Here is a 16,545-nt window from a genome sequence, read left to right on the forward strand (position 1 = left end):
TACAGATGTACACAAAAATTCATGCTTATTCTGTACTGTGGAGGGGGGATGTCATCCATTATGTCACTGACCTATCATCATTTAGTTTAAAAACATGTCTGGTAGAAAGCATCTTCTTCTGAAATAGAAAGTGAGAAATGTTCCCACAGAGCCAAGTCCTTTAGGCCGAGTGGGTGGCAGGGCTTGCTTGCCATGTGAGTGAGTGCCCACGTCTGCCAGACAGGCCCCCCGAGCATGAGGCAGGCCCCGAAGATGCAGTGGGACCCAGCTGCCCCCCAGAGGGGCTGGCTGTCACTGGGCAGGAGAAACAGTCGCTGCCTACATCAGTGCCCCTGGGAGCTGACCTTCTCTGAGCATCTGCCCTTTTGCCTTCTTGGCATTAGCTTCTCCTGTCAAGGAATTTCCCCAGTGCCTGCAACCCCCGTTTCTGCACAGTGCGCACAGCTGCTGCTGAGAGGTTACACTGTCCATGGGAAATGTGATAATGAGATTTGAGTTTAATCGAGCTGGTCTTATGGACGTGATTTGTCTGTGTTGATCTGCACTCAACTCAAGCTGGTTACCCCATGTCCATGTCTGTACTCCATGCTATGTTTTCCCTGACTGACCCTCTCCCTGGAGTGGGAGGGGGAGAGTGCCAGCAGATGACGGGGCTTGTGTCCTCCACACCAGGGAGTCTAGGGGGAGGATAGCATCACCCTCCAGTCGCAAGACAAAGCCTCAGAGCGGGACTCTGGTCAGCCAGCTGGGCCCGCTCTGCCATCCCTGGTTCCAGAGCTGGGGAGGGGGTCCAGTCATGGCCATGTGCCCACGCGGCCCTTCCTCAAGGCATGCAGTTGTTCTTACCAACCAGAAAGAGAGTAGGTCCTTGGGGCAGAGAAAGATAGCACACGTACACCACACCAGCAACATCCTACAAAATGTGTTCATGTCTGAGAATCATGATATCAAAACTTTAAATGAACACTTTGTAAAATTACTGTTAAGTGAGGGGCACTGGAGGTCACCAAGCAGCGTCTTGTCTTTCCACCTGGACAGGCTGGGCCACCACATGTCCCTCTGCATGTGTTAATGGTGGCTGCTTTTCAGAAATGGGTCAGGCTGGGCCCCTCCGTGGGGACCCCAAGACAGTGTTCTGTACTGTGGAAATGCCAGAATGGGGTGAGGAAGGAAAGGAGGGACTGCACGGCCTTATTTTCTCTGGTGTTCCACAACCTCTCCAGGCACCATGACATCACCATTTCATGCCAGAGGATTACGTGTTTCTGCTTTGCCCAGAGATATCTCTGTGGGGTCTGCTGGGACTCTGACTGCCTTCTGCCACACCCCCCACCTGACTCACAGGCCAGCCAGGCCTCGTACATGAGATGGCACTGAAGTCAATGGAGCAGCCCTGGCTTATTTACTTCTGAGGGTTGTGTGGGTGTACTGGATTTGTGCTGTGTCTAGGTGAGCAAAGATATGTGTTCGTGCATCTCAGTGCCGTGATGTGATTGCACGCAGTTCTCTGTGCATTTTTGTGCATCTGCATTTGTGTCTCTTGTGCTCATGTGCACAGGTAAGAAGACATGTGAGCTGGATGGGTGTCTGTGTTTAGGCTGATCATGGGTATATCTGAGTGGCCAGGGCAACAACGTTCCTTTCCTTACATTTGGTGGTTTTGGCCTTGAGGTGCTCACTTTATGAAGCTGCCAGCTGCCCCCTCTCCCCCATCCAAGCAGAAGGCAATCTGGCCCAGCTGTCTTGCTGGAATGCTCCAGCTTTTCCTGAGCAAGCTTTATTCAGATTATTTTTTTTATTTTATTTTTTATTTTATTTTTTATTTTTTTGAGAGGGCATCTCTCATATTTATTGATCAAATGGTTGTTAACAACAATAAAATTCAGTATAGGGGGGTCAACGCTCAATGTACAATCATTAATCCATCTCAAGCCTAATTCTCGTCAGTCTCCAATCTTCTGAAGCATAACGAACAAGTTCTTACATGGTGAACGAATTCTTACATAGTGAATAAATTCTTACATGGTGAACAGTACAAGGGCAGTCATCACAGAAACTTTCGGTTTTGATCATGCAATATGACCTATAAACAATCAGGTCAAATATGAATATTCGTTTGATTTTTGTACTTGATCTATATGTTGATCCCCCATTTCTCCTACTATTATTATTATTTTTATTTTTAATAAAATTCTGAAGTGGTAGGTAGATGCAAGATAAAGGTAGAAAACATAGTTTAGTGCTGTAAGAAGGCAAATGTAGATGATCAGATGATCAGGTGTGTGCCTATGGACTAAGTATTAATCCAGGCTAGACAAGGGCATCAAGACATCCACGGATGCAGAAGATTTCTCTCAAAGCAGGGGGGGTGAGGTTCTGAGCCTCACCTCTGTTGATCCCCAAATTCTCACCTGATGGCCCCCCTGCGACTGTGCCTGTCTTAGGTTGTTCCTCCCTTGAGGAATCTTACCCGTCTCTGGCTAACCAGTCATCTTCCGGGGCCATACAGGGAAATGTAAAGTTGGTAAGTGAGAGAGAAGCCATATTGTTTGCAAAGGTTAGCTTTTTACTTCTTTGCAGATTTATGCCCTGTGGCTTCTATGCCCAGCACTTGTCTCAAGGTATCTTTACCACCTGGAGGAATTATGATACTCGGTAAATTCGATATGAGGCACGAATTCTATTTAAGGGTTGTAATTAGGAAGGAAGAAGAAAAGCTATAGATGTAGCATACGAAGGAAACTTGGGAGGATTGATTATTTCTTTGACATATCTTCTTGTATAGTACCTTAAGTATGTATAGGTTTTAAACTACTAACTAATTTGCACACATATTAACATAATAGGAATACGGTGACATAAACAAAGCAAATCTATAATTACCATCCATCTCCAGTGAAGCCAAGAAAACCATTTAGGCACCCTAGGCATTTGTGAAAATTTATCTATGATATGATGGATATTGTCCAACTGTACTTGAACCATCAGACAAATTAAAGCAGCCCATTTCTGGGATCTGTTCACATCCCATATGTTCTTTTAACCATAGATAGTCTATAGTCATGAGATTTTGGAGTGCTACAACTTGCACCCCTCCCAACTCCTGGTTGAGTTCCAACAGTACAGATCCGGTCAAATTCGTTGTCTCACTGTATGCACATGCCAGCCTAGACATCTCCCTCCTCATTCTTATGGCAAGTCCAGGAGATGGTGGGCTGGATGCAGCCACAACCGCAGCATCGTCCGGATCCCTGTGGAGGCTTTTTGATGATCATCCCCCGGCACAAGTCCTCCAGAGAGTGCTGATGCCGGAAGCTCCTCCTCATATTGTATCTTAGTTCATTTTCTGGGTATCCAAGCTAGGCCTTGATCTCCTGCATAGAAACAAACAGACCCTTTGCCCACACTTTGACATGCCCTCTATACCACTGTGCAGAACTCATTGGAGGTCAGCACACAGTAACTGCTTTTTTTTTTTTTTTTAAATTAAGAGAAAGGAATATTATCAGAAAAGAGTACCTCCATAGCTGATCATCTGACACCCTTTAAGTGATCAACATTAAGGATATTTAAAGCATGCGTTGATCTTTGATTTACCAATAGTTTTATCCTGTTAAGGAGTAATCCCCCTTTTCCTTCTTTCTTTCTTTCTTTCTTTTTTTTTTTTTTTTTAAATTTTTAATCTACACTTACATGAAGAATACTATGTTTACTATGCTCTCCCCTATATCAGGTCCCCCCTAACAACCACATTACGGTTACTGTCCATCAGCTTAGCAAAATGTTGTAGAGTCACTACTTGTCCTCTCTGTGTTGTGCAGCCCACCCTCCCCTTGCTCCCTCCCCCCCCATGCATGCTAATCTTAATAATCCCCTTTTTCTTCCCCCCCCCTTATCCCTCCCTGCCCACCCATCCTCCCCAGTTCCTTTCCCTTTGGTACCTGTTAGTCCATTTTTGGGTTCTGTAACTTCACTGCTGTTTTGTTCCTTCAGTTTTTCCTTTGTTCCTATACTCCTCAGATGAGTGACATCATTTGGTATTTCTCTTTCTCCGCTTGGCTTATTTCACTGAGCATAATACTCTCCAGCTCCATCCATGTTGCTGCAAATGGTTGGATTTTTCCACTTCTTATGGCTGAGTAGTATTCCATTGTGTATATGTACCACATCTTCTTTATCCATTCATCTACCGATGGACATTTAGGTTGCTTCCAATTCTTGGCTATTGTAAATAGTGCTGCGATAAACTAGGGGTGCATCTGTCTTTCTCAAACTTGATTGCTGCGTTCTTAGGGTAAATTCCTAAGAGTGGGATTCCTGGGTCAAAAGGTAGGTCTGTTTTGAGCATTTTGATGAACCTCCAAACTGCTTTCCACAATGGTTGAACTAATTTACATTCCCACCAGCAGTGTAGGAGGGTTCCCCTTTCTCCACAGCCTCGCCAACATTTGTTGTTGTTTGTCTTTTGGATGGCAGCTATCCTTACTGGTGTGAGGTGATACCTCATTGTAGTTTTAATTTGCATTTCTCTGATAATTAGCGATGTGGAGCATCTTTTCATGTGTCTCTTGGCCATCTGTATTTCTTTTTTGGAGAACTGTCTGTTCAGTTCCTCTGCCCATTTTTTAATTGGGTTATTTGTTTTTTGTTTGTTGAGGCGTGTGAGCTCTTTATATATTCTGGACGTCAAGCCTTTATCGGATCTGTCATTTTCAAATATATTCTCCCATACTGTAGGGTTCCTTTTTGTTCTATTGATGGTGTCTTTCGCTGTACAGAAGCTTTTCAGCTTAATGTAGTCCCACTTGCTCATTTTTGCTGTTGTTTTCCTTGCCCGGGGAGATATGTTCAAGAAGAGATCACTCATGTTTATGTCTAAGAGGTTTTTGCCTATGTTTTTTTCCAAGAGTTTAATGGTTTCATGCCTTACATTCAGGTCTTTGATCCATTTTGAGTTTACCTTTGTATATGGGGTTAGACAATGGTCCAGTTTCATTCTCCTACATGTAGCTGTCCAGTTTTGCCAGCACCATCTGTTGAAGAGACTGTCATTTTGCCATTGTATGTCCATGGCTTCTTTATCAAATATTAATTGACCATATATGTTTGGGTTAATTTCTGGGGTCTCTAATCTGTTCCACTGGTCTGTGGCTCTGTTCTTGTGCCAGTACCAAATTGTCTTGATTACTATGGCTTTGTAGTAGAGCTTGAAGTTGGGGAGTGAGATCCCCCCTACTTTATTCTTCTTTTTCAGGATTGCTTTGGCTATTCGGGGTCTTTGGTGTTTCCATATGAATTTTTGAATTATTTGTTCCAATTCATTGAAGAATGTTGCTGGTAATTTGAGAGGGATTGCATCAAATCTGTATATTGCTTTGGGCATGATGGCCATTTTGACGATATTAATTCTTCCTAGCCATGAGCATGGGATGAGTTTCCATTTATTAGTGTCCCCTTTAATTTCTCTTAAGAGTGACTTGTAGTTTTCAGAGTATAAGTCTTTCACTTCCTTGGTTAGGTTTATTCCTAGGTATTTTATTCTTTTTGATGCAATGGTGAATGGAATTGTTTTCCTGATTTCTCTTTCTATTGATTCGTTGTTAGTGTATAGGAAAGCTACAGATTTCTGTGTGTTAATTTTGTATCCTGCAACTTTGCTGTATTCTGATATCAGTTCTAGTAGTTTTGGAGTGGAGTCTTTAGGGTTTTTTATGTACAGTATCATATCATCTGCAAATAGTGACAGTTTAACTTCTTCTTTACCAATCTGGATTCCTTGTATTTCTTTGTTTTGTCTGATTGCCGTGGCTAGGACCTCCAGTACTATGTTAAATAACAGTGGGGAGAGTGGGCATCCCTGTCTGGTTCCCGATCTCAGTGGAAATGCTTTCAGTTTCTCGCTGTTCAGTATAATGCTGGCTGTGGGTTTATCATATATGGCCTTTATTATGTTGAGGTACTTGCCCTCTATTCCCATTTTGCTGAGAGTTTTTATCATGAATGGATGTTGAATTTTGTCAAATGCTTTTTCAGCATCTATGGAGATGATCATGTGGTTTTTGTCTTTCTTTTTGTTGATGTGGTGGATGATGTTGATGGATTTTCGAATGTTGTACCATCCTTGCATCCCTGGGATGAACCCCACTTGGTCATGGTGTATGATCCTTTTGATATACTGTTGAATTCTGTTTGCTAATATTTTATTGAGTATTTTTGCATCTACATTCATCAGGGATATTGGTCTGTAATTTTCTTTTTTGGTGGGGTCTTTTCCTGGTTTTGGTATTAGGGTGATGTTGGCTTCATAGAATGAGTTTGGGAGTATTCCCTCTTCTTCTATTTTGTGGAACACTTTAAGGAGAATGGGTATTATGTCTTCTCTGTGTGTCTGATAAAATTCCGAGGTAAATCCGTCCGGCCCCGGGGTTTTGTTCTTGGGTAGTTTTTTGATTACTGTTTCCATTTCTTTGGTTGTAATTGGTTTGTTTAACTTTTGTGTTTCTTCCTTGGTCAGTCTTGGGAGGTTGTATTTTTCTAGGAAGTTGTCCATTTCTTCTAGGTTTTCCAGCTTGTTGGCATATAGGTTTTCATAGTAGTCTTTAATAATTCTTTGTATTTCTGTGGAGTCTGTCGTGATTTTTCCATTCTCATTTCTGATTATGTTGATTTGTGTTGACTCTCTTTTTCTCTTAATAAGTTGGGCTAGAGGCTTATCTATTTTGTTTATTTTCTCAAAGAACCAGCTCTTGGTTTCGTTGATTTTTGCTATTGTTTTATTCTTCTCAATTTTGTTTATTTCTTCTCTGATCTTTATTATGTCCCTCCTTTTGCTGACTTTAGGCCTCATTTGTTCTTCTTTTTCCAGTTTTAATAATTGTGATGTTAGACTATTCATTTGGGATTGTTCTTCCTTCTTCAAGTGTGCCTGGATTGCTATATACTTTCCTCTTAAGACTGCTTTCGCTGCATCCCACAGAAGTTGGGGCTTAGTGTTGTTGTTGTCATTTGTTTCTGTATATTCCTTGATCTCTATTTTGATTTGTTCATTGATCCATTGATTATTTAGTAGCATGTTGTTAAGCCTCCATGTGTTTGTGAGCCTTTTTGTTTTCTTTGTAGAATTTATTTCTACTTTCATACCTTTGTGGTCTGAAAAATTGGTTGGTAGAATTTCAATATTGTGGAAATCACTGAGGCTCTTTTTGTGAGCTAGTATGTGGTCTATTCTGGAGAATGTTCCATGTGCACTTGAGAAGAATGTATATCCTGTTGCTTTTGGATGTAAAGTTCTATAGATGTCTATTAGGTCCATCTGTTCTAGTGTGTTGTTCAGTGCCTGTGTGTCTTTACTTATTTTCTGCCCGGTGGATCTATCCTTTGGGGTGAGTGGTGTGTTGAAGTCTCCTACAATGAATGCATTGCAGTCTATTTCCCTCTTTAGTTCTGTTAGTATTTGCTTCACATATGCTGGTGCTCCTGTATTGGGTGCATATATATTTAGAATGGTTATATCCTCTTGTTGGACTGAACCCTTTATCATTATGTAGTGGCCTTCTTTATCTCTTGTTACTTTCTTTGTTTTGAAGTCTATTTTGTCTGATATTAGTACTGCAACCCCTGCTTTCTTCTCACTGTTGTTTGCCTGAAATATGTTTTTCCATCCCTTGACTTTTAGTCTATGCTTATCTTTGGGTTTAAGGTGAGTTTCTTGTAAGCAGCATATAGATGGGTCTTGCTTTTTTATCCATTCTATTACTCTATGTCTTTTGATCGGTGCATTAAGTCCATTTACATTTAGGGTGACTATTGAAAGATATGTACTTATTGCCATTGCAGGCTTTAGATTCGTGGTTACCAAAGGTTCAAGGTTAGCTTCTTTAGTATCTTACTGCCTAACTTAGCTCGCTTATTGAGCTGTTATATACACTGTCTGGAGAGTCTTTTCTTCTCTCCCTTCTTATTCCTCCTCCTCCATTCTTCATATGTTGTGTGTTTTGTTCTGTGCTCTTTTTAGGGGTGCTCCCATCTAGAGCAGTCCCTGTAGGATGCCCTGTAGAGGTGGTTTGTGGGAAGCAAATTCCCTCAGCTTTTGCTTGTCTGGGAATTGTTTGATCCCACCATCATATTTAAATGATAGTCGTGCTGGATACAGTATCCTTGGTTCAAGGCCCTTCTGTTTCATTGCATTAAGTATATCATGCCATTCTCTTCTGGCCTGTAGGGTTTCTGTTGAGAAGTCTGATGTTAGCCTGATTGGTTTTCCTTTATAGGTGACCTTTTTCTCTCTAGCTGCCTTTAAAACTCTTTCCTTGTCCTTGATCCTTGCCATTTTAATTATTATGTGTCTTGGTGTTGTCCTCCTTGGATCCTTTCTGTTGGGGGTTCTGTATAATTCCATGGTCTGTTCGATTATTTCCTCCCCCAGTTTGGGGAAGTTTTCAGCAATTATTTCTTCAAAGACACTTTCTATCCCTTTTCCTCTTTCTTCCTCTTCTGGTATCCCTATAATACGAATGTTTTTCCTTTTGTATTGGTCACATATTTCTCTTAGTGTTGTTTCATTCCTGGAGATCCTTTTATCTCTCTCTATGTCAGCTTCTATACGTTCCTGTTCTCTGGCTTCTATTCCTTCAATGGCCTCTTGCATCTTATCCATTCTGCTTATAAATCCTTCCAGGGATTGTTTCACTTCTGTGATCTCTTTCCTGACATCTGTGATCTCCTTCCGGACTTCATCCCACTGCTCTTGCATTTTTCTCTGCATCTCATCCCATTGGTCTTGCATTTTTTTCTGCATCTCTGTCAGCATGTTCATGATTTTTATTTTGAATTCTTTTTCAGGAGGACTAGTTAGGTCTGTCTCCTTCTCAGGTGTTGTCTCTGTGATCTTTGTCTGCCTGTAGTTTTGCCTTTTCATGGTGATAGAGATAGTTTGCAGAGCTGGTACAAGTGACCGCTGGAAGAGCTTCCCTTCTTGTTGGTTTGTAGCCTTTTCCTGGGAGAATAGCGACCTCTAGTGGCTTGTGCTGGGCAGCTGTGCGCAGACAGGGCTTCTGCTTCCTGCCCAGTTGCTTTGGGGTTTATCTCCGCTGTTGCTGTGGGCTTGGCCTGGCTGGGGCTGTTCCTCCAAAATAGTGGAGCCCCGTTGGAGGGGGAGCAGCCAGGAGACTATTTATCTCCGTAAGGGGCCTCTGTGCTCCCTGCTGCCCAGGGGGTTAGAGTGTCCAGAGATCCCCAGATTCCCTGCGTCTGGTCTAAGTGACCTGTCCTGCCCCTTTAAGACTTCCAAAAAGCACTCTCCAAACCAAAACAACAACAGCAACAAAAAGGAAAAAACAGGCGATTTTTTTTTTTTTTTTTTTTTTTTGTCCTCAGGTGCCGGTCCCAGGCACCCGCTCACTGGTCCTGCTGCCCTGTCTCCCTAGCACCAGGGTCCCTGTCCTTTCAAGGCTTCCAAAAAGCACCCACCCACCGGTCCCGCAGGGAAGGAACGCTCGATATTCTTTGTCCTCAGGCACTGGTCCCAGGCACCCGCTCACCAGTCCCGCCGCCCTGCCTCCCTAGCACCGGGGTCCCTGTCCCTTCAAGGCTTCCAAAAAGCACTCGCCAAAAAGAGAGAAAAAAAGGGGAAAAATGCGCGATTTCTTCCGTCCTCAGGTGCCGGTCTCAGGCACCCACCCACCGATCCCACAGGGAAAAACGCGGGATATTCTTTGTCCTCAGGTGCCGGTCCCAGGCACTCGCTCACCAGTCCCGCCGCCCTGCCTCCCTAGCACCGGGGTCCCTGTCCCTTTTAGGCTTCCAAAAAGCACTCGCAGAAAAGAGAAAAAAAAATGGGAAAAACGCGCGATTTCCTCTGTCCTCAAGTGCCGGTCTCAGGCACCCGCCCACCGGTCCCGCAGGGAAAAACGTGGGATATTCTTTGTCCTCAGGCGCCGGTCCCAGGCACCTGCTCACCAGTCCCACCACCCTGCCTCCCTAGCACTGGGGTCCCCGTCCCTTCAAGGCTTCCAAAAAGCGCTCACCAAAAAGAGAAAAAAAAAAAAAAAAAAAAAAGGGGAAAAATGCGCGACCTCCTCCGTCCTCAGGCACCGGTCTCAGGCACCCGCCCACCGGTCCCGCAGGGAGAAACACGGGGTGTTCTTTGTCCTCCAGCGCCGTTCCCAGGCACCTGCTCACCGGTCCCGCCACCCTACCTCCCCAGCAATGGGGGCCCGTCCCTCTAAGGATTCCAAAAAGCGCTCGCCAAAAAAAAAAAAAAACCGCTCCGGTTTCTCTCCACCCGCCGGGAGCCGGGGGGAGGGGCGCTCGGGTCCCGCCGGGCCGGGGCTTGTATCTTACCCCCTTCGCAAGGCGCTGGTTCCTTGCAGGTATGGATGTGGTCTGGATGTTGTCCTGTGTCCTGTGGTCTCTATTTTAGGAAGATTTTTCTTTGTTATATTTTCATAGCTCTATGTGTTTTTGGGAGGAGATTTCCACTGCTCTACTCACACCGCCATCCTGGCTCCGCCCCCCTATTCCGATTATTTTTTTTTTTTTTTTTTTTTTTTAAATTATTTTTTATTGAAGGGTAGTAGACACAGAGTATTACATTAGTTTCAGGTGTACAACACAGTGATTCAACATTTATATACATGATAATTCTAGGTACCAGCTATCACCATACCAAGTTGTTACAATATTTTGACTATATTCTTTATGCTATACATTACATCCTGGTTACTTATTTATTTTACAATTGGAAGTGTGTATATATATATATATATATATTTTTGTGAGGGCATCTCTCATATTTATTGATCAAATGATTGTTAACAATAATAAAATTCTGTATGGGGGGGTCAATGCTCAATGCACTATCATTAATCCACCCCAAGCCTAATTTTCGTCAGTTTCCATTCTTCTGAAGCATAACGAACAAGTTCTTACATGGAGAACAAATTCTTACATAGTGAATAAGTTACATGGTGAACATCACAAGGGCAGTCATCACAGAAGCTTTCGGTTTTGCTCATGCATTATGAACCATAAACAGTCAGTTCAAATATGAATGCTCATTTGATTTTTATACTTGATTTATATGTGGATACCACATTTCTCTCTTTATTATTATTATTTTTAATAAAATGCTGAAGTGGTAGGTAGATACAAGATAAAGGTAGAAAACATAGTTTAGTGTTGTAAGAGAGCAAATGTAGATGATCAGGTGTGTGCCTGTAGACTATGTGTTAATCCAAGCTAGACAAGGGCAATAAAACATCCACGTATGCAGATTTCTCTCAGAACGGGGGGTGGGGGGGTTCTAAGCCTCACCTCTGTTGATCCCCATTTTCTCACCTGATGGCCCCCCTGCGACTGTGCCTGTCTTAGGTTGTTCCTCCCTTGAGGAATCTTACCCGTCTCTGGCTAACCAGTCATCTTCCAGGGCCATACAGGGAAATGTAAAGGTGGTAAGTGAGAGAGAAGCCTTATTGTTTGAAAAGGTTAGCTTTTTACTTCTTTGCATATTTATGCCCTGTGGCTTCTATGCCCAGCATTTGTCTTGAGGTGTCTTTACCACTTGGAAGAATTATGATACTCGGTAAATTCGATATGAGGCACGAATTCTATTTAAGGGTTGTATTTAGGAAGGAAGAAGAAAAGCTATAGAAGTAGCAGGCGGAAGAAAGCATGGGAAGATTGATTATTTCTTTGACATATCTTCTTGTAGAGTAACTTTAGCATGTATAGGTTTTAAACTACTAATTAAATTGTACACACACATTAACATAATAGGAGTACAGTTACATAACCAAAGCAGACCTGTAATTACCAGCCATCTCCACAAGCTACTTTACTTTTACTAATTTTTTTCTGGTTGTAGAATTATGGTCATGGCAGAAAATCAGGGAGAAAAACACAGAAGACTATAAAGGAAAAAAAAAGTGATCTACCAGTTGCACATCCCCATCAACATTTTAAAAGACTATATCCTTCCAGTGTCTTTTCCATACAATTTTAAAACAGAAAAAGGTAATCTTACTTTGCATGATTTAGAACCTTTTATCACTTAGTGCTGTATCAGGCATGCTTTCCAGTATTTTTTTTTTTTTTTTTTTTTTTTTTTTTTGAGAGGGCATCTCTCATATTTATTGATCAAATGGTTGTTAACAACAATAAAATTCAGTATAGGGGGGTCAATGCTCAATGTACAATCATTAATCCATCTCAAGCCTAATTCTCGTCAGTCTCCAATCTTCTGAAGCATAACGAACAAGTTCTTACATGGTGAACGAATTCTTACAGAGTGAATAAATTCTTACATGGTGAACAGTACAAGGGCAGTCATCACAGAAACTTTCGGTTTTGATCATGCAATATGACCTATAAACCATCAGGTCAAATATGAATATTCATTTGATTTTTGTACTTGATTTATATGTTGATCCCACATTTCTCCTATTATTATTATTATTTTTATTTTTAATAAAATGCTGAAGTGGTAGGTAGATGCAAGATAAAGGTAGAAAACATAGTTTAGTGCTGTAAGAAGGCAAATGTAGATGATCAGATGATCAGGTGTGTGCCTATGGACTAAGTATTAATCCAGGCTAGACAAGGGCAGCAAGACATCCACGGATGCAGAAGATTTCTCTCAAAGCAGGGGGGGTGAGGTTCTGAGCCTCACCTCTGTTGATCCCCAAATTCTCACCTGATGGCCCCCCTGCGACTGTGCCTGTCTTAGGTTGTTCCTCCCTTGAGGAATCTTACCCGTCTCTGGCTAACCAGTCATCTTCCGGGGCCATACAGGGAAATGTAAAGTTGGTAAGTGAGAGAGAAGCCATATTGTTTGCAAAGGTTAGCTTTTTACTTCTTTGCAGATTTATGCCCTGTGGCTTCTATGCCCAGCACTTGTCTCGAGGTATCTTTACCACCTGGAGGAATTATGATACTCGGTAAATTCAATATGAGGCACGAATTCTATTTAAAGTTTGTAATTAGGAAGGAAGAAGAAAAGCTATAGATGTAGCATATGAAGGAAACTTGGGAGGATTGATTATTTCTTTGACATATCTTCTTGTATAGTACCTTAAGTATGTATAGGTTTTAAACTACTAACTAATTTGCACACACATATTGACATAATAGGAATACGGTGACATAGACAAAGCAAATCTATAATTACCAGCCATCTCCAGTGAAGCCAAGAAAACCATTTAGGCACCCTAGGCATTTGTGAAAATTTATCTATGATATGATGGATATTTTCCAACTGTACTTGAACCATCAGACAAATTAAAGCAGCCCATTTCTGGGATCTGTTCACATCCCATATGTTCTTTTAACCATAGATAGTCTATAGTCATGAGATTTTGGGGTGCTACAACTTGCACCCCTCCCAACTCCTGGTTGAGTTCCAACAGTACATATCCAGTCAAATTCGTTGTCTCACTGTATGCACATGCCAGCCTAGACATCTCCCTCCTCCTTCTTATGGCAAGTCCAGGAGATGGTGGGCTGGATGCAGCCACAACCGCAGCATCGTCCGGATCCCTGTGGAGGCTTTTTGATGATCATCCCCCGGCACGAGTCCTCCAGAGAGTGCTGATGCCGGAAGCTCCTCCTCATATCGTATCTTAGTTCATTTTCTGGGTATCCAAGCTAGGCCTTGATCTTCTGCGTAGAAACAAACAGACCCTTTGCCCACACTTTGACATGCCCTCTATACCACTGTGCAGAACTCATTGGAGGTCAGCACACAGTAACTGCTTTTTTTTTTTTTTTTTTAATTAAGAGAAAGGAATATTATCAGAAAAGAGTACCTCCATAGCTGATCATCTGACACCCTTTAAGTGATCAACATTAAGGATATTTAAAGCATGCGTTGATCTTTGATTTACCAATAGTTTTATCCTGTTAAGGAGTAATCCCCCTTTTCTTTCTTTCTTTCTTTTTTTTTTTTTTTAAATGTTTAATCTACACTTACCTGAAGAATACTATGTTTACTATGTTCTCCCCTATATCAGGTCCCCCCTAACAACCACATTACGGTTACTGTCCATCAGCTTAGCAAAATGTTGTAGAGTCACTACTTGTCCTCTCTGTGTTGTGCAGCCCACCCTCCCCTTTCTCCCTCCCCCCCCATGCGTGCTAATCTTAATACCCCCCTTCTTCTTCCCCCCCCTTATCCCTCCCTGCCCACCCATCCTCCCCAGTTCCTTTCCCTTTGGTACCTGTTAGTCCATTTTTGGGTTCTGTAATTCTGCTGCTGTTTTGTTCCTTCAGTTTTTCCTTTGTTCCTATACTCCTCAGATGAGTGAAATCATTTGGTATTTCTCTTTCTCCGCTTGGCTTATTTCACTGAGCATAATACTCTCCAGCTCCATCCATGTTGCTGCAAATGGTTGGATTTTTCCACTTCTTATGGCTGAGTAGTATTCCATTGTGTATATGTACCACATCTTCTTTATCCATTCATCTACAGATGGACATTTAGGTTGCTTCCAATTCTTGGCTATTGTAAATAGTGCTGCGATAAACATAGGAGTGCATCTGTCTTTCTCAAACTTGATTGCTGCGTTCTTAGGGTAAATTCCTAGGAGTGGAATTCCTGGGTCTAATGGTAGGTCTGTTTTGAGCATTTTGATGCACCTCCATACTGCTTTCCACAATGGTTGAACTAATTTACATTCCCACCAGCAGTGTAGGAGGGTTCCCCTTTCTCCACAGCCTCGCCAACATTTGTTGTTGTTTGTCTTTTGGATGGCAGCTATCCTTACTGGTGTGAGGTGATACCTCATTGTAGTTTTAATTTGCATTTCTCTGATAATTAGCGATGTGGAGCATCTTTTCATGTGTCTCTTGGCCATCTGTATTTCTTTTTTGGAGAACTGTCTGTTCAGTTCCTCTGCCCATTTTTTAATTGGGTTATTTGTTTTTTGTTTGTTGAGGCGTGTGAGCTCTTTATATATTCTGGACGTCAAGCCTTTATCAGATCTGTCATTTTCAAATATATTCTCCCATACTGTAGGGTTCCTTTTTGTTCTATTGATGGTGTCTTTCGCTGTACAGAAGCTTTTCAGCTTAATGTAGTCCCACTTGCTCATTTTTGCTGTTGTTTTCCTTGCCCGGGGAGATATGTTCAAGAAGAGATCACTCATGTTTATGTCTAAGAGGTTTTTGCCTATGTTTTTTTCCAAGAGTTTAATGGTTTCGTGACTTACATTCAGGTCTTTGATCCATTTTGAGTTTACCTTTGTATATGGGGTTAGACAATGGTCCAGTTTCATTCTCCTACATGTAGCTGTCCAGTTTTGCCAGCACCATCTGTTGAAGAGACTGTCATTTTGCCATTGTATGTCCATGGCTCCTTTATCAAATATTAATTGACCATATATGTTTGGGTTAATTTCTGGGGTCTCTAATCTGTTCCACTGGTCTGTGGCTCTGTTCTTGTGCCAGTACCAAATTGTCTTGATTACTATGGCTTTGTAGTAGAGCTTGAAGTTGGGGAGTGAGATCCCCCCTACTTTATTCTTCTTTTTCAGGATTGCTTTGGCTATTCGGGGTCTTTGGTGTTTCCATATGAATTTTTGAATTATTTGTTCCAATTCATTGAAGAATGTTGCTGGTAATTTGAGAGGGATTGCATCAAATTTGTATATTGCTTTCGGCAGGATGGCCATTTTGACGATATTAATTCTTCCTAGCCATGAGCATGGGATGAGTTTCCATTTATTAGTGTCCCCTTTAATTTCTCTTAAGAGTGACTTGTAGTTTTCAGAGTATAAGTCTTTCACTTCCTTGGTTAGGTTTATTCCTAGGTATTTTATTCTTTTTGATGCAATGGTGAATGGAATTGTTTTCCTGATTTCTCTTTCTATTGATTCGTTGTTAGTGTATAGGAAAGCTACAGATTTCTGTGTGTTGATTTTGTATCCTGCAACTTTGCTGTATTCCGATATCAGTTCTAGTAGTTTTGGAGTGGAGTCTTTAGGGTTTTTTATGTACAGTATCATATCATCTGCAAATAGTGACAGTTTAACTTCTTCTTTACCAATCTGGATTCCTTGTATTTCTTTGTTTTGTCTGATTGCCGTGGCTAGGACCTCCAGTACTATGTTAAATAACAGTGGGGAGAGTGGGCATCCCTGTCTGGTTCCCGATCTCAGTGGAAATGCTTTCAGCTTCTCGCTGTTCAGTATAATGCTGGCTGTGGGTTTATCATATATGGCCTTTATTATGTTGAGGTACTTGCCCTCTATTCCCATTTTGCTGAGAGTTTTTATCATGAATGGATGTTGAATTTTGTCAAATGCTTTTTCAGCATCTATGGAGATGATCATGTGGTTTTTGTCTTTCTTTTTGTTGATGTGGTGGATGATGTTGATGGATTTTCGAATGTTGTACCATCCTTGCATCCCTGGGATGAACCCCACTTGGTCATGGTGTATGATCCTTTTGATATACTGTTGAATTCTGTTTGCTAATATTTTATTGAGTATTTTTGCATCTACGTTCATCAGGGATATTGGTCTGTAATTTTCTTTTTTGGTGGGGTCTTTG

At 41.8% G+C, this 16,545-nt stretch overlaps 1 long non-coding RNA gene across 1 annotated transcript in view; it reads left to right on the plus strand.

Annotated features, from left to right (window-relative positions):
• LOC140850587 (uncharacterized) overlaps positions 1–16,545 on the plus strand; it is a 204,334-nt gene that overhangs the window by 22,215 nt on the left and 165,574 nt on the right. The window lies entirely within an intron of this gene.

Source organism: Manis javanica, chromosome 7 (genome assembly GCF_040802235.1).
Source record: "Manis javanica isolate MJ-LG chromosome 7, MJ_LKY, whole genome shotgun sequence".
In the NCBI taxonomy this organism is placed as follows: Eukaryota; Metazoa; Chordata; class Mammalia; order Pholidota; family Manidae; genus Manis; species Manis javanica.